Source organism: Pygocentrus nattereri, chromosome 19, assembly GCF_015220715.1.
Source record: "Pygocentrus nattereri isolate fPygNat1 chromosome 19, fPygNat1.pri, whole genome shotgun sequence".
NCBI classification, from domain to species: Eukaryota; Metazoa; Chordata; class Actinopteri; order Characiformes; family Serrasalmidae; genus Pygocentrus; species Pygocentrus nattereri.
The window spans coordinates 11383497-11403015 of NC_051229.1; the positions used below are offsets into that span (position 1 = coordinate 11383497).

The 19519-nt window shown below is 39.3% G+C and overlaps 1 protein-coding gene across 8 annotated transcripts in view; it reads left to right on the forward strand.

Moving 5' to 3' along the window:
* Positions 1 to 8892: 8892 nt before the first annotated feature.
* LOC108433088 (receptor-type tyrosine-protein phosphatase S-like) overlaps positions 8893 to 19519 on the forward strand; it is a 209459-nt gene continuing 198832 nt past the window's right edge. For 6 of the 8 annotated variants that reach the window (XM_017707420.2, XM_037530991.1, XM_037530993.1 and 3 more), the window contains exon 1: positions 8896 to 9184. The gene's annotated coding sequence lies outside the window, so the exon portion shown is untranslated. Of the gene's footprint in view, positions 9185 to 19519 lie in introns of all 8 variants that reach the window. The other 2 variants (XM_017707415.2, XM_037530994.1) reach the window with 2 other exon arrangements.

The window sequence follows — 19519 nt, forward strand, 5'->3', positions numbered from 1 at the left end:
CTTGTTGTCATTTTGTACAGAGATCAGTTTTTCATCTTAATTGATCATCTTAAATGGGGCCTTTTTCTTCTCAGGATTTAGTTTTTTAGAAGAATGTACATGTTAGTCTGATTTTTTGGTCTGTTTTTTCCTATTATAGTGCATGTGTGTGTGGTATCTCATTTACTGATGCTGTGCATGTTGGACATGATACTGATGTTACTGTCAAACATCACAAGATCTTGCGAAACACAATGGTATGAAAAGAAAAGCTCTTAAAGTGGGCGTGAAAGGGTTAACTCTCAGCAGGCAAGGATCTCCCCTGGCAACTGGAGCCTCATTTCTGCAGCCACCAGGGGGCAGTAGATCATAGCTATTCTTAGCACGGGCTGAGCCACAGTCCTCGGAGCCAAGATTTGGCCATTAGCTGGCAGACGAGAGGAAAATGCAGTCTTTTGTGTGGGGCTTGACAGTGGCAGGGTGGTACGCCCTGAGAGGTATCAACTGATGCAATCTGAATGAACAGAGTGGCAACTTTCACACTGTTCTAGGACCAGTGGGAGACAATAGGAGGAATCTGTACATGAGAACAACCTGTTCAGTTCTAATCTCTTCCAAAAAAGCAGATATCAGCTGAAGAATCACTCCTTTCTATTATTAGCTTGCTCTCAGTTCTTGGTTCCTCATTCTTGCATCATCTCACTGTGAGTCCCACAGGGCATTGAGGTGTTCTTTTACTTCTCTCCAGGGAAGAACAGTGACGTGCACAAGTAAGAGACCACCTTTCATTTATGAAATTTCCTGTGAAAAGGGCCAGTAAATATTGTTTGTTTTTCAGCATCAGGAAAAAAGCAGAAAACACATATTTGACAAACAAAAGCCTTGACAACTAAAGGAAATAGCAATTTTTTCACCACCCACCTTTTACCTTTATTATAGCATCCATTCTTTTCAGGAGACTCACTTTCCAAAGTTCAGTCTTAGAAGTTGGTTGCACTTTTTGCTTCTCAATACCCAAGCAATCCCAAACGCATTCAGTGATGTTGATGTCTGGCCTTTGGGGCGGTCAGTCCATTGTTTTAAGAACACAAGCAGCTTCTTTGTTCGATTTACAGATTTTCTTTTTTGTCTTTTGTTTCTAAAGAGCTTCTTGACAGGTACACATCCTTGCAGACCCATAGCACTGATTTGTCTTCTCACAGGGGAAGGATGGACAGAAACACCTGTGGATTTTTTTTCAAAGCCACAGTGGACCTTGACTTTCTCTCAGAGAGGAAAGTTCTAAGTGCTGTCCATCTGGGGAAAGCTAGGTGGTCTGCCAGGCCTTGTACGTTTGTTATGGGTCCCATTTTCTCTGTAACCTGAAATCATTTTTTGAAATCTAGATCTCAACACTTCTGTTTTTCAAATTTTTCCTTTCACTTTCTCCTTCCTTATGTAAATAACGTATATTGTATCTCCTCAGAAGTGTTTCCCAAAAAGCCTTTAAGTGGAATAGAAACTTTACATTATGGAGATGTTCTTTAAACTTTCAAAGCATCCTTTACCCTCATCCATCTCATTTCCAAAAGTGCTTCTTCAAAGAACCACGCACTGAAAGGTTCTTTGGGGAACCAACAGTGGTTTTCTGTGGGATCACTCCTAAAACCCTTTTGGCATCTTTGTTTTGAAGTGAGTTTAGAGAGCAACCGGAATGATGATTTATAGAGATGGTAGAATACTGTTTTTTCTTTTCTGATACTGAAACTAGAATATCGGCTGATGTTGGTGCTTTTCTGTTTTGTTTAGTTTTGTTCCTTTAAACGTTACTAAGCTTTAAAACGACCTATTCTCTAATTTAAGCTATTTAGTTCAGAAGGCTGTCTAAAAGTGACATGTTCAAAGCACTCAAATGGACATTCTACAACCCTTCAAGAAGAAATACACAAACAACAGCAAGAAACCCCATAAATGCTGTTTAGTTCAAACGTGTGCATACAGTGAGGGGAGATGAGTGTTCAGACAGTTCATATATCCACTTTAAATTCACACACATGATGTCTTTTGACTTTATACTTTCAAATATGAACAAAAGAGTATTCATTAACATAAACAAAGATATGTTTCAAAAGGGAAATTAATGGGAAAACGAGTATTCAGACACCACAAATTAACAGCATTAGTACTTTGCTGACAATGACAGCATCAAGAAAGTCTACACTAAGAAACAATTACCTTTTGGCACCATTGCAGTTGAATTTTGGCTCATTCCTCTTGGCAAACTCTCTTCAATTCCCACATTTTATGACTTGCAATGTCAAAATCCACCATACATTTTTAATTCAGGTCAGGATGTTGGCTGGGCTAGTCTTGAGTTATTTTTGCTGTGTGTTTGGGATCATTGTCTTGTTGAAACACCATCTCCCATTTCTTGGCCATTGAGATTAAATTCTCCTCTAATATGTCCCAGTGCATCACTTCATTGATATCTTCGTTGATAATGTGTAATGTTCCAGTACTTTTCATGGATAGGCAGCTCCATATCATGATGCTCTAACCACCATACTTCACTGTGGATGTGGTGTTCTTGGGGTTATACATAATCCTTGCTTTCAGGTCATCCTGCAAACTTTTTTTGACTGACTGCTGGCTTCTCTCTTACCTTCCTTATCATTAGTCCAAGAGAAATCCTACATGGCACACCTGTCCAGGGATATTTAGTTATGGTTCGATGAACTTTCCACTTACATATTATTGAACTAATTGTACTGAGAGGAGTTTTTAAAGTCTTTGCGATGGTTCTGAACCATTTTCTATTTAAATGTTCTTTAATAATATCATCCCTGAGAACTTTAAGAAGCTCCTTTATCTTCAAGAACACTAGTTGTTGCATGAGATGTTTCCAAACAGTGGCAACGTCTTTTATAATGATACTGTGTGTAAGTTGGGTTTATGCGCTGGAAGTATATTAAATAATAAATCAAAAATGTCTGAATACTTGCTTTGCTTTACTATTACATATAACAAAATTATAATTCTAATACATGCCAAGCAATTCTGTAATATTTCAGGTTGGGTTTGTTACAAAATTGTATAGAATAATTTTTTTCTCCTCGGATATCCAGGTCAGCATTTTCTGCTGGTATCGACCCAAAACGGGTACTATGTGTTCGGACAGTCCGTGCCTTGTGATTGGTCTTTATTGAAATCCTGTGCTTATAACTGAAGATTTGCTTATTTCTCTTCTCTCCTTCTTTTCTCTCCTTATTTCTTTTCTTCGCTGCTGCTTTCCTGTCGCTTCAGCATTTGTGTATTAAAGTAGAGCTGCAGTCCCAGCTCTGAAAAGCATCTAGTCTAATGATGAGCAGAAGAAAACACTCTGCTGTTGCTGCGGTTTGATCCTGACGGTGAAGTAGAAAATAAATCAAAGTTTACTTGTTTGTTTGAGGATGTTGCTCAGCTGCTGTGGAACCGCTCAGCTCGCAGGCCACAGATGTGTTGATGAGCCAAGACTTTCAGCTTCTGTAAGAATGCCTATTTTAAAGCTCTTTTGATTTTCGGTTTTAAGTTTAAACCTTGAAAATGCGGGAAGGAATCATCATACAGGAACTGAGAGAAGAACCGAGTAGTGGAAACAGCAGAGCAAAGGAAACTTTTTCTTCTTCTTCTTTTTTTTTTTTTTCTAACATTTTCACTTTAATTAAACTCACAGAGCACTTTATTAGGAACATCTGTACACCTACTCATTCATGCAGTAATCTAATCGTCCAATTGTGTGGCAGCAATGCAGTGCATACAGTCGTACAGATCAGGTCAGCAGCTTCAGGTGATGTTCCATCAACTATCAGAATGGGTAAAAATGGGATCTTAGTGATTTTGACTGTGGCAGGATTGTGGGTGCGGGACGGGCTGGTTTGAGCATTTCTAGAATGGCTGAACTCCTGGGATTTTCAGACAAAACAGTCTCTAGAGTTCACTCAGAATGATGCAATAAAGAAAAGTGGTCTTCCCACTCATGTATGTATGTAACAGGTGTCTAACTCTTCCATTTGAGTCTACATGTTGGTAAATTCTCCAGAATGATGTGTCACCTGCAGGGTTTCCTTCCAGCTTCAGTCTAACATGCCCTGTGTAGACAAAGAAGGTCTTAAAAAACATGTGAATATTTGATGCTTATAATATAATGTGATTTACTCTAGCTACACTTTAAAGGGTCCATATAATTGAAAATGGACCCTTCCTTACTTGTAAAATGAAAGAATTTGTGGGCTATATATCGCAGTTGTTGGAAGAAAACCTTGTATCTCCAAAATGGTAACTTTAGAGGAGAAGGAAAAAACCTACTTTTCTTTTAATGTAAGTCAATGGAACCAGAGTTTTTCCCCCCCAAGTAATTTTGAGCTGTTGATTTCGGTCCATTCATCTCATCATGAAATTTACACACAATGTAAAGGGTGACAGGCATTTTCAGAATATGCAAAAAACTGAAAAATGATACCAGGTTTTCCTTCGACAGCAGCGATATGGAAACTGAGCTGCAAAACAACCCATTTTAGAATTCATTACTGTTTGAGGTCACAAAAATCAGCATATTTACATTGAATGTGTCTATTCAGCCTACAACCGTTTAGCTCCGCCCATTCACACTGATCTTATAAGGAGTGTTTCAGCTTGGCCTGCTTTGTAAATGAGGCACAATAAAATGCAGCCAATCAGAACAGAATTTTAACAAATATCAGTCTTAAAGGCACAATAACAAAAACAGCCTGTTTAATTGTAAGGGACACAGAGAGGTTGGAAAATGGTTGGTCATGTAAAAATGTGAAAAAAAGGGAAAATGCAAAAAATATGTAGCATGTGGGGCCTTTTGGTTCCTTAAAGAACCTCTCCATATACATATATGAGGGTGAAGAACCTTTTTAAACTTGAAAATAAACCCTCACACAAAGTTAAAATTCTTATAAAGAAAGATCCTTAAAGGGCCTCTGGTACAGTTCTAAGAAAAACATTTATGTGGGTGAGAACCATTTTCTTAGGGAACCAAAAACTGTTCTCCTTTGGTTTCACCTCAAGGAGCCCTTTTCGGGCAATCATTTCAAGAGAGTATACCAAATAAAGGGATTTCTTAAAGCTGTATATCCAATTATAGACTGTGTGTAATTTGGAGGGTAAAAACCTGATAAATGCTTGATTATCTACGTCATCGATAATAACAGTGATGAAAAGAAAAATTACAAATAACAATCACAATACTAAAAACACACCAATATTTGTACTAAAGCAGATGTGATTATTAACATTTGTTATATATAATAATTTCACACTATATTAACAAATATAGTAACTATAAATGCTCAATTTAAAGACTGAAAGCATGATGCATTTTACATTATGCTACTGATACAGTCCAAAAAAGAAAAAAAAAGTCAAAACATCGCTTACCTAATGCCATACTGCAATTATTCAGCTCAAACAAGAACATCATCCTACTACCTTATATAAACTGAGGGGAACCCTTGCCACTTCTAGGCCTTTAGAGAATGTTTTGTTTATTTTTAAATAACAGAGTCATCGTCAAAATCTGCAAGTATTGTAGTAATTCTCTTATCTCATTGTTTAATTTTGTTAGGAAATGGAAAGGTTAAAATCTTGACTTTGGATTTGGACTTCAGGATGCCTAACATCTCACATTACCTGCCAGTGTAATTAGGAATTGACTGTGGAATCAAATTACCATGTGTTTATGTCCAGTTCTTGAGACTAATCAAATGGTGTTCAATCCCCGCCTGGGCAACCAGCCTACACTGTACCAATAAGAGTCCTTGTGCAAGACTCCTAACACCACCTGTGTAAATTGATTAAATTGTAAGTTGCTCTGGATATGAGCGTCAGCCAAATGCTATAAATGGAAATGGTATATCCTTTCTAGGCTAACGTTCATCTAGTGAGAGAAAACGTCACCTTCTGGAAGTCCTAGACATGTCAGTGAAACAAATATGAGCAGTAGCCTGAACGCTGCTAGTCAGATGTTAAAGTGGAACTCTATCAATTTTACAAAGAAATCTACATAATTAAATGGTTAAGATAAGATGGCAAAGAAAGCCATTCAGAGTGATTTGGTGTTAAATGCTCCATTCTAGAACGACTTGTTGAGAATTGTTTACAGTGGTGGTGACAGGATCCAGACATCTGAAGAGTTTAATGCCTCTGAAAGCTCCTTCACAAAAAAAAAAAATACATGAAATGGTTAGATATATGCTGCCTGATGTCTGACACATTGTTGTAGGACAGTTTTGTTATGACGTTTTGGCTTAAATTGTATTTTAATTCATTTATTCTAATCCACTCATGCCAGAGGGGCAAAATATTCCCCAAACTCCTGGGTCCTATCGCCACCACTGTAAAGAAATCAGTCTATCTATGAACCCTTTTACACCAAACCACTTTGACTGGCTTTCTTTACATGACTAAGACTGAACTATCCAGAAATGTTGAAAAATTGGTGGAATTCCCCTTTAACAATGGAAAACAGCAGCCGCTCTCTGCCTGAGATCTTTACTGAAGGGCTCACTGTAAAACTTCTACAATGTAAAATATATGTTTTTGTTTTCATCAAGCTTCAAATAAAACATTGAGTTTTATGAGCTTCAAGTGTCTGTGTTTAGTCTAGAATAACTAAAACATGTTCATTTGAGTCACTGTTAGTGCCAGAATCTCATAGTGGCGCTATTGGAAATTAGAATCATTGTAAAGCTGTTACCTTACATTCATAGCACAAGCTGAATAGTCACCGTTTGCTGCTGTAAATAAAGCTAAGACATTTGGTTTGTTTCATATTTTATTATTTTTTTGGGAACACTTATTTAAGCTGTAGCGAGTAGGGGGGAGCAGTACCTTTCCTGCTCGACCCCCAACTCGGCCTGTGAGGATATGGGCCTGCTGTTTCCATTTATTGTCCTATTATCAGAAAATCAGCTTGAATTAGGGCATGCTTTATGTAAATTATATGCATAAGATGCCAAATTGGGGTGTGTCCTTTGCAAATGATATGTAAATAAGTTACTAGAGTGGTCTCCCTTCAATGCAAATTGATCAGTCGAGCTCAGGACATATAGTTACAGAGGAGGAGTAGCTCATACGTCAGTCAGTGTGTTCAAATATGATAAACCTTTGATAAGGTCCAATGAATCTTAATCCGAGGTCTTGGTATAAACCAACCTGAAGCCTTTTCCCCTGTTTTAATATACCTGGTTAAGCTCATGAAGAGCTTAATAATTGTCTGGTGAGCTGAAGCTGGTGCAGTAGAGCGAGACTAATCTGTACAGATGGTGAGTCCCCAGGACAGGGATGGAGAGCCATTGTTGTAGAGTAATATAGGGTGAAAGCTTTTACGGCCACTAATTTGATATACATTTTCTGACCACTTTATTAGAAACTGTCTTGCAGCTCCATCTTGCTGGTGTGCACCTCAGAGGCCGTAGCTCATCTGTTAATGCATAATTTGCATTAGACTATATGTTCTAGTCTTTCATTACTGGTCAGTTTCTGACCACAGAGCTGCTCTTGGCTGGATATTTTTAGGCAGTGGACCACTCTTAAGTCAGGTGACTGATGCACTATACCAGCACCAAACACAACACTACCATGTCAGTCACTGCTGTGCTGTGTTGGTCCACCACCCAAGAATATCTGTTCAACAGCAGTCGTGTGGTCAGAAACTGAGCAGTGATGAATGGGGTTGACGATGAGTGACAAATTGTGCATGACAACAGATGGCCTACAGTCTGTTATTGTACACCTGTATCCTAGACGTAAAGGGTGGATGGACTTCATAAAGGGGTCAGTGAGTGGAAATATTAAGTTTATAATAAAATTTATTTGAATGAGGGAAACTAATGGTCTGTCCAAGCTAAACTGTATCAAAGACATGTGCCATATAAACCTCACACCTGCATGAAGTGTGGCATAGTGGTTAAAGGCAAATCCAAATCCTCATCTCTCAGTCCTCTCCACTGTAATTACAAGCCTCACCTGATTTGACGGATATTTTTCCCACCCGTATTCCGGTAAGCCCCGCCCACTTAGCTGTGATTGGCTCGTAGTTGCCTGGTATTGTGGTATTGATGGCCCTGAAATCGACAAGCACTCTGGCACAGGGTCATCATCCTGAACTATAGTTGTTGGCCATGGTCCTTTTACTATAGACAACAAATATTTGAACTAAAATTAATATTAAATTAAAACATAAATAAAAACCATTGGCATTCAAATTGACTTGCACATAAAATGGCCCATTTTTGTAATAAAAAAAGACAGGCCTTATTAAAATTCCTGTTTTCAGTATTTTTAATGTAATCATTTATTTCCAGCATTTGTATTTGATCAGTAAGGAAACCTGCATCGTAAACTTTAACAGGAATAGAACCAAGCATGCGCATCTTACAGCCGGTGACCTATGATATTTGAATCGCAGGTCATTGTATTCATTCTTACTTGCCTAATTATGATATATAAGTATAATATAGCACTGATATTTCTTGCATGTGTAAAGCACATTCCCAACAAAGTATATCATGGAAAAAATCCTTGTAAGTGGCCCATAATACATTTTGGAACAAAACCATTCAAATATGATTAATTTTTTAATTTAAAAATGAACAAAAAACCCAAATGAAAACGAATTAATTTCACATGTAGATTATATTATATCATATTATAATCTTTCTCCGCTGATTGGCAGTCTGCATATTAGCCTGCGCAAGTAGCCAATCGCAGCGCGGGGGGGCGGGACTTGTCGGAATACGAGTGTGGGGGGGAAACAGCGCCGGTTGCTGAGGGAGCGCGTCTCGTGTCACGTGACGGAAGGAGGCAGAGGAGGAGGGGGGGCGCAGCGGGTGTGTGTGAGGAGAGAAGAGGAGGAGGAGGAGGAGGAGGAGAGGGGGAGAAGAGAAAAAGAAGCTGCTTTTGCCTCTCGGTCCCGATGACATCAACCACCGCTCAGCGCTCAACCAGCGGAGGCTTGTGGAAAATGGGGGCGCGGAGATAACGACCCCCCGGAACGCTTATTTAGTGTCTCTCCTCTCTCTCTCTCTCTCTCTCTCACACACACACACACACACACAAACACACAGCCCGGACGGTTATTGCAGCTCGCGGAGGAGTCCGGACAGATACACGGAATTTACGAGCCCACATGCATCTGCCTGTGAGGGGAACGACGACAAAGGTAACCGACCTGCGCGCTTCGTCCTTACAGAGCAGCGCCCTCGCTTTAATTCAGCGCCGTGGCTGCTGTCACACAGTCGGGTGGGTTCTGAACCGAACGCACCCCACCCTACGTGGCAACACTCACCTGAACGTGCACGAAACTGCAAATGAGACAGAACAGAGGGGCAGAAAGAGGCTGCCGGGAAAGCTGTTCTCAGGGTTGCTGTTAGAAGCCGGTCTAACCCAGATCAGTTCTCCTGCCCCGTCTCAGGTGGATAATGTGCTTTGTATGGTCTGTGCACGCGGGGATGCTGCCCGTGTCCGTCTGTCTCATTGTTCCTGACTGAATGACAGGGGGACGCGTTTCAGGATCGACCAGCTGCCAGCCTGGGCTCCCTTTGTTCCGACTCCAGCTCGTTTCAACCCCCATTAAAGGGCAACGCCACCGATTCTTCAAAAATATCTGCGTGATTTGACGCTTAACACGTGAACAAAGTCATTCAGCGTGGTTTGGTGCGAAATGCGTCCTCCTAGAGAAACTTACAGAGTCAGGTGCCTTCCCAGTGGTGGTGAATGGAACCAGACGTCCAGCTCTAAAAGCTCCCTCACAGAAAGTTATTACATGATGGTTCTGGTTTTGAACACTCAGCCTGATGACATTGCCTTACAGTGGTTTTGTGATAAAGGTTCAGCTTAAAGCCTATTTTAATCAATTTATTTTAATCCGTTCATGCTGGAGGGGTGTTCTAAGGCAAAATAGTCCCCAAAGAACGCACATTGGCACGCTGTAGCCAGTTTTGTTTTTAAAGTTTTGACTTAAAATGTATTTTGATTAATTTTCTCTAATCCGTTCAGGGTGGAGGGGCACACGAAGGACACACCAGTCCTCAAAGAAAACTGGTTTTTATATTTTCCGCTCTTTCACCGCCATCAACATCACATAACTCAGAAAAAATATGGCTTAGGACTGTAAATAAAATGGCTGTATTTGCCTTGTAAATGCACATGTTGTGACCCCCGGTTCCCATCAGCACCACTGTAAACGGATCTGAGTCTGTTAAGTTTCTCTACGATGAACCATTTCACATCAGACCATTCTGGATGACTCTTTGTTTACAGCTCACCTCCTGAATTGTGCTGAAAATTTGAAAAAATTGAATGGAATTCCCCTTTAACTTCCGTTCTCGGCTGGATGTGGGGTTTTCTTGGGTTTTCAGAAGCGAACCTCGGATTGGGGGCACTTTTTTGCCTCAAAATGCCTTTCAGTGCTGAATGCTTTGCCGTTCTCTGTGAAGGCTGCTGTGTTTGAGAGGCAGCAATCGCCGGCTTAAAGCTTCCCACTGCTGTGTGCTAATGGGGGAGACTGCAGAGTGGTAGCTCATACAGTATTTGCAGTGTTGGTTCTTTTTAAAGGACTTTTTTGCAATAATATCAAAGCCGAAATCAGAGAAAAAAATCAGTCATAGCTAGATTTTGCCTGGCGATACATTTCAAAATAACCTATAATATATAATAAAAAAGTCTGAAATTGCAGTTTAGTTGATGTCTATTATAATTCCAAGACCACCGTTTTATTATTGATTGTAGTTATTATTATTAGTAATAAGAGGAGGCTCTAATTCATAGAGGAGGCAGGGTGGTAGCTGTGCGTTATTTGAGATGTTGCTACTTTTGGGAGACCTTAAAGCAAAAATATCTAAGCTAAAATCAGTGGGAAAATGTGTTAACTGGATTTGGCTTCCGGATACAGTACTGTGTTTAATCAGAAACCACCCTTAAGTCATTTAATTTCCAGTCAGAAATGACCGCTGAGTACAAGTTATTCATTTTCAGCCTCAGGGAAACAGCAGAAAGCATTTATCTAATCCTCAATGACTAAAAAAAAAATTAATTAATTAATTTAATCTAAATATGATTTTTTTATATTTACTGCATCCACCCTTTACCTTTATTACAGCATACTCGTGTTCAGTTTTTAAAAGACATCTGGAGGGATAGTTTTCCACACCCTCAAAGTTCAGTCTTAGAAGTTGGTTGTATCTTCTGCTTCTCATGATCCAAACATTCGGTGATGTTGAGGTCTGGACTCTGGGGCGGTCAGTCCATTGTTTCAGCGGGCTTTCCTCATTTCCTTTTCTCAGTGAGGGCATCTTGACTGCTACAGATCTCTTCAGACCCATAGCGCTCAGTTGTCTTCTCACAATGGAAAGATGGACAGAAACAGCAAGTTTTGGTGGCCTGCCTGCTTGTTAGGAGTCTCATTTTCTCTGTATCTGAGCTTCAGTTTGGGAAACTGTACACTTATTTTCCTTTGACTTTAAGTCCTTTATAAATCTCTCCTGAAAAAGGAGTAGCTTGTACTAAAAGGCTGTTTCGACTGGAAGTTGAACAAATGAAGGGTCTCTGAGATTTGCGCAGTACTTTACATGTTTCAGAATGACCTGTAATGTCGTTTAGACTTTAATAATGAACGAACCAGAAACTGTTTTGAATTTGCTTCTCTGCATTTCACACAATTTTACTTCAATGTAGTCTTCTGTTATTATTTCGCTATTAATTATGATAGTGACAGTAATAAAGAATGTCCGAGGCAAATCCAGAAGGAATTCTTTCACGGATTACGTGTGTAGGTTTGGCTCTGTTTTGTTCATTTGGTATTAAAACTGCTTCCCTACATTTACTGTATTAACATTTTCTGAGGGCTGAACAGTAAAAAACGATGCCTAGTTGATTTTAAGTGCTTTGTATTGCTGTATTTTTCTCTCGTGAATATTCATCTTGCTATAATGAAGGAGAAGTAGTAGTCTAGGATTAGCTTTGTCCCTGGAGTCATACTTTGTGTGTGTGTGTGTGTTGTTGGCCAGACATGCGCACATGTCTCCATGTTAATAACAACCTTTTCTAAAGTCAACCACATCATGCTCCTCTGAGCTTTAGAAATGGCTGCCCTCCCTCGCTACTCGCACTCGGACGCCTTCCCGCTTCCCCGCTCTGCCTTCCTACACCTTTTCAGATTCCTCATTTAAAGCGGAGTGGTGTGAGGCCGGATGGCAGAGGACCAGCAGCACTCGGAGTGTGGGCCATCGTGCGGCTCTCTCCGGCTTTTCATAACGTTTCCAGCGAATGATTTGTGGTCGGAGCGTGGGAGAGCATCCTGTCAGAATCTACTAATAGCCTCAACCACACATAGATACTTCCTGTTTATGCATCCTGCATAAGTATAATGAGATCATTGTTGAGTAACACTGCACTGGCCTTAAACTTGATTTTCGAATGTGAACGGTTAAGGAATATTAAAGGTTTTTTATCTATTTGTAGCACATGGTTGATGACCATGGACTATAATCTTGATACGTTTCCCAGAAAACTGGCTGGCAAGAAGCGCATTGTAATAGAAGCCAAGGGTGGCTGAGGAATTCCTTCAGTAAATGTTTATGCATGCTGTGGTACAGCACTTCCATTAACGCTTCATTTGTAAATTAGGCTCTAAATCTGTCTAATTTCAGAAACGGGACTAGTTTTCCAGAGATAGCAATATGTTACAAAGGTTGTGATGTGGGTGGAGTTTGATTGCCTAATTGCAAATGACAACCTTAGATAAGGCAAAAGTAACCGCAACTACTTTTCTACCATGCAGATCCATTAAGAACAGCTTTGTTCTTAATACATTCTCATGTCTGTCTTATCCTAATCCCTGTACTGTTAGTGTTCAATGACTGTAGCTTCAAATTGATGTTACAGCTTATTTCAAATGTTTACTGAATTCAGCAGCTGCTTCTATTTTAAGTCTTGAATCAATGAGTTTTGTGTTCTCTTATAAGTACAGAGAAAAGTACTGTCTGTGGTGATCAGCCATAGAAAATGTTAGCTAAGGCTAGTAATCCTATTAGCTTCCAGTAAATTTTTACCAGACATTTTTGAATAATTGTCCTTTCATAATGTTCGTATCTTGCATATTGTAGATTTTAATCCTTTCCACAGTAGCCAAAAAAGTAGCAGTATCAGTCCGATTTGGTCCCTTGCTAATGGTGACGGAATATATTTCAATGGAAATATGATTTTCAAACCAAAACCTTTTAGGTGAGTAAGCAAATCAACATTTAGTGCTTTTATTGCATTCAAATATGATTTCTTTTACATTGTGGCAGCCTTTGTTAGGTAAGGAAATCTGCAGTTGTGCTGTCCGTTTTAGCTCGACATCGCTGTATTTGTGGAGAGGTGCGGATTGTTTTCATAACAGGGGGTTTTGACTTCTCCCCTTTAGCACCTCATTGCTTGCGAACAGCTCAACTTCTTCATTGACACCCAACAGCCTTGGAGTTAAACTGAAAACAGGATTACAGGGAGATAACATTATCTTTGATTGCATTAATTACAGATATCTTAGTTGATTTCACTAGAGGGCCTGTCGAAGGGCTACAGTCATATATGCTTCAGCCATCTGTCCATAGAGTCTCCGCACTACAGAAGGTAATGTTAAATTCTCCTGTTTAAAAAGGTTCAGTAAGTGCAGCTCCAGCAAAAACTCAGCTTGACCTCAGTCATGAAGCCATAGGAAGCTTTTGACTACAGTGGTCTCCAGTGTAAGACGCTGAAACGAGGAGGTTAATGAGAAACTTCTCATGTCGGCTCCTGTGTTGAAAGACGAGTGGGAGAAAGTGTAACGGAAATGTGTGTTTCCATTTGGAAATCAACTCATCCGTGTCCGCGTATTGGGGAACGCCAGTTAATTGCACGCTCCAAGTGTGAGTCAATTGATCGAGTTTCTTCTCCCAATGACGGCTTCTCCATCATGGGAAGCGGTCGGGTTCAATTTATCTGCTTCCTGTATTCCCTCTTTAGCTCCTGGTTGTCACACCGTTGAGTGATTAATCAATGAGCTGAAACCCATGCGCTGAAGGTGTTTACATGTTTTCAGTGACACTTTCAGAACTGAAAGTTATTTCCCTGATTTTGTTTACAGTTTTCTCTTAACTAACGGTGAAGGGGGGAAAAAAGCTGCTTACTAATTATTGTGAATTCAATCAGAGTTTAAATATGCATCAGACAGTCCTGGTTTTGATCCTGAATCTAATCCAAGACTTTTAAATGTGGTGAAAATGTGTGAGGAATAATTTATTTCATTGGCTTTGATCTTACGCTGGTGGATGCTATGAAGGTTTGCAGCGGCAGCAGAACTGATCGACGAGGAGGAAAGAAAAGCTTAAAAAACAGTGAAGATCTTTGCTGCAGTGCCCTCAACATCTCTTAAGAAATGCGAGGAGTATGAGGGCAATATTTACATAGTGTAAGCAGGTTTGGAGTTTTATGTCTTAAAATAGGACAGACCTCTGGAGCTGCTGATGTTCTCTGCATATATACATATTAAAGTGGTTAGCCAGGGTTGAATGAGAGAAAAGGATAATGTTCTGTAGAAGTCTTGAACTGCTTGGCAGCTAAGTTGGTTTCTATCCTCTGTGGTGGCTACTTTACCCTCACAACCAGCAAAACCAAGGAGAGCTTTGGAGTAGCCGAATGTGTTCTTTCTTTTATTATTATATTGTTCCCCGCTATGGGCTGGTTTGTGATAGCTACTTTAGTCAGGTATTGAATTTCTTTGTTTTCTCTTATCATTTACACATGCAAATTCCTTTCCACACTCTTTAAAAAGATGGTTCTTCAAAGGTTCTTTAGTAAAGATAATGGGCCTCATTCACCAACCATTCTTAAGAAATTTCTTCTTAAAACCTCTTAAAACGCAGTTTTATGAAGATTCTGGCGTTCAACAAAGTTTTATTATTTGGGATTTGTTCTTAGGTAAGAAAGAATCTACACAAACTCAAGAGCACAAAGATGAGAATAGTTCTGTAGTTTAAGAACACGTTATGAACCTGCCGTAGACTTTTTCTTAGGACCTTTCTCAAGAACACATTTAAGAAAAAACTTAGGAGCATATTGGTCAGTATGGCCCATTATGGTTCTATATAGAATCATGAACACTCAGTGAACCATTTGTATGCTTAAATGCTTCTTTGCAACACGGAAATGTTCTTTATACTGATGGAGAATGTGTTGTATATGGTTCTATATAAAACCCTTTCCAGAAGATTCTATATATCACCAAAAAGGGTTCTTCTATTGTTACAGGTTTGATATTGCAATAATAGAAGAACTGTTATTGGTGCTTTATAGAACCATTTTCAAGAAGGTTTTATATAGAACTATATACAACACATTCTCCATCAATTTGAAGAACGTTTCCATGATGCAGAGAACCATTTAGCCTAAGCATACAAGTCGCTCTTTGAGTTTATTGTTTAATGCCTCTAAAAGCTACTTCACAGAACACAAAATAGTTATGAATACGCTGCCCAATGCAGGAGACATTGCTTTACAGTAATTTTCAGATAAAGCTTTGTCAGTTTTTTGAATGTGTTCATGGCAGAGAGGCACGTCCTAGACAGCAAGCACATCGGTCTGCTAGCTTGATAAAGTTGGAGGTCTGCTTATATATGCCAATCCATCTTTGGACATCCAAGATTATTGCCCTGCATGCAAAGTCTAACTAGTTTTTAAGATCCTCAAACAAATGTAAAAAGTAAACAGCTGTTTATGTTGGAAAATCCAAAAGGTTTTACAAAAAATAGGCCTAGTATAAAAAGATTATGTTAAAAATGTTGCTAACAATACGCTAGATTAGAAGTACTGTATAACAGGATTTATTTGTGATATTACTGTTAGAATTATTTATTAAACTAATTTACAAAGGATATGGAGAGTAAGTAAAATGGACTGTGATGGAAAATGAGCAATGAAAAATGGTGTTTTGTCTAACAGTCTGCTTAACCACCAGCTTTGCCATCAGCGAGCCAACAGCGGCCTGCTATTCCATTACACCACCTACTATCTGGGATGGCAAACTAGTATATTGTTTCAACTTTAGCACTATTTTACCATTATCACCACTATTTACAATACATATAAAACATGTAGGCTCAATGGTCAGTTTGTATAGTAAATAAAATGGCTATATTTGCATTGTAGACACCTGGACCCCTGATTCCTACCACCACCACTGTAAAGAAATCTGAGTCGTTAGATTCACGTTAACCACTCTGAATGACTGTGATTACATTGCATTGATTGAATTATGCAGACATTTAGAGAAATCAGTGGAATTTCCTTTACGTGCTGTAGTTCTGGTCATGATGTACAGCTTTTGTGTAGCTGAATCGGTTTACTGCTGTTGTGCTCTGCTGAGGTATTTGCTAAATGAAAACTGCAGCCAAAAAAGACTGAAAGCTAATGAGGGCCATTATTAAAAGAATAGCCTACTTCACCCAATGCATGAAAGCTAATGAAGTCCATTAGCACGAGCTTAATGCTAACTGGCTCTTACTAGCTCTCATTCTTTATTAGCAAGATGAGCATTTAGGAATATTTCTTTAAGCCTGCCTCCGAGCACAGCACGGAGAGTTTAGCGTGCTGGCTTTAGTCAGATTTGTTATTCTGAAGGGCCTTTTTTACGTAGCTGCTAGCATGTTTTGTTTCTGAGGCAGGTTAGCAGAGAGGTTAGCATGCCTGCTCAAATAAATCAGTCATTCTGATGTTTTGGCTGTTTGCTGATGAATAACGCAGTAAACTTTATCTCTCCAGTGAAATTATTCAGAGAGAAGAATGATGCGGTGGCAGCTGTTCTTCTTTGCTATCAAAATTTATAGCAGTTTATTTGTGGCTACCATTCAAGCTAGTTTATATATTGAACGAATGAGAGTCTGTTGGTGTGTAGCTTTGTGACAAAGGTAAAGGGTTAATCTCGTATCCTCAGTTTTGCATCCTTGTTTCCCTTCCTTGCCTCTGTTCCTTGTTTGAACTTTCTCTTCTCTGAGGACACGAGAAAGAGATTCAAGAGCAAGATGACAGGAATTGATGCCAAATGGGTTTATCAACTGCGATGTACTGCTCTCAGTTAATTTGATCACCATTTACTGGGCCTAGTGGGTCTGCCAGTATTACATGCACACCCTGTTTTCAGCTGATTTTTCAGTCGGTCATCTTTTATTAAAATTCAGCCATAACAACCTCTAACTTTCGGAATTTTTCCTACTGTAATTCTTCATGTAGGTAGTAAACATAGCTTTCCATCCATGCTGGTGTTCAACAAAGGCAACTACTCTCTAAAGACGTACAGTCACACTGTAAATGGTCTGTCAGAATGAGCTAATGTTACCCTTACGAACATCACAAAAGCTTATGTTACGTTACTAATGTTAGTCATTGGAATATTCTGAGCTATATCAGTTTCTGTTAATTAGAAATGTTTAGTAGCCACTTCAGAAATGTGAAGATTCAGCAGCTTATCCTGTCACAGCATTTCTTACATTACATATTTAACTGTGTAATTAGCTTGAATTACAACTCATTTTGTAAATATAGTCTTTTTAGATTAAAAAAAAAAAAACCCAAAGGTTCCTGGAAATCCAGATAGCAAGCATTTTTCGGTCTGCTGGCTTTATAAGACAAACTAAGACAAGTATTATAAACAACTGAGAGGGAATTCAATGTCTATGCCTAATACAAAATGATTTTCTTGAGAATGCTGTGTCTGGCGCTGTGCTAAATTGAAATTATTTACCAAAGTAATTTGCAAAGGATAATGAAAGAACGAAATGAAGAAAGAATAAGTAAATTGAACTGTAAGTGGAAAATGAGTGATAAAAAGTGTCATTTTGTGTAATACTCTGCTTAAGCACCAATGGGCTGCCATGAAAACCCTGAGTAAAAAAGCCAATGGGCTGCCAGCTTTGATGTAAGCAGGCCAACAGTGGCCCGCTATCCTCTTGCAATCTGGGAACCTGTTCAAATACAGCTCGTCTAATGAAGCAATCCATTAAAATGTTAAACTGGTTAAATGATGCTACAGCCTAGAAAACAATTCAATATTTCTGTTGGTTCCAGATGGTTTTGTAGTGTGCTTTTGCTTGTTGCAATGTAACAGACCCTGATAGCATGGGGCTATTGGACCACTGTTGGCCCATTGATGGCAAAGCTGGCGGGCATTTTGCTCAGCATTTTCTAAGCAGCCCTCCGGTGTTTAAGCAGAGAATAATTCCATTTAGTTGTACTAAAATTTTTTTAGTTATACGTTGTAAATTAGTTTAGTTAATCTAGCACAGTTTCAGCACCATTTTCTATAAAATCATTTTATATCAGGCCTAGTCATTTGGTTTTTTCTCTCAGTTGTTTGTAATATTTGTCTTTTATTATGCTTATTTTATAAAATAAAAGTCTCTATGCATTTAAAATCTGTTTGAGGAGATTACTAGAAAACTAGTTAGAGCTTGTATGCAGGACAGTAATCTAGGTGGCCCAGAAGTGCCAAACACTCAGCAGGGTGCCGACCTTATCAACCCAGCAGACCGATATATGCTCGCTGTCTGGGACCTGCATTAACAGGTGATGCGACCGATTCTAGACTCATTTTATGCTTTTCGAAAAGAATCTGAAGGTGTTCTATAGCAAACTGCTGGTCTCTAATGGTAAAGAATGGCCATGTCCTTAAAGCTGGCAGACTTCACGAAGAAAGAGGAACAAGGGAAGCATCAGTTAGAGCTGTGAGATGCACCCAGGATTGAGAATAGAAATGTAGGTTATACATTTGCGGAAAACTGCCAGGTCCAGAATTTGTTTAATAGTGAGCCACACGGACTAATTAATTACTTTATTTAATTAAAGCAGCCGTTGGCATTATTTACTTTTCATGCGCATGCACTGATGTGACATAATCTACAGTGGTGCACCTACCTTGACATGTCACGAGTTGCTATCCTGGCCCCGCAGCCGAGGAGGCTGACTGGTTGGGGTGGAGTGTCTGGAGTAATTTGACTGACACCACTGAGAGATGGTGGGAGAGATTGCGACAAGATGGCCGCCTCTGTTCTGCGTCGGATAGGGAAAGGCAAACGTGCTGAATGAGAGGGTTTTATTTTAGAGCCTCCCACAGGCACTGCTTTTCAATGCTTTCGGGAGTACAAGGTTGAATCGCTCAGCATTCAGTGCAGTAGCTCAGGTAGATAAGAGCTTTATTGTTGATTGTTTTTTTCATGGTTGCTGATGAAGAGATTATTTATAAAAAAGACAAGTGGGATGCAAAGGTACATTAAAGACAGGTTCTTAATTCATCTTAATGGATCAGTCTTACTGACTCCCATCTGTAGTAATACGACAGGGTTCCTGCAGGAATCTTATAGTCAGTTCAGACAATCACCATAGTGTATAGTGCCTAATAGTGTTTGGAATCACTAAAGATATTAATATCACACTATACTGAGCTATGATATGATTTATACTCATTTTTTAAAGATACATATTGTAA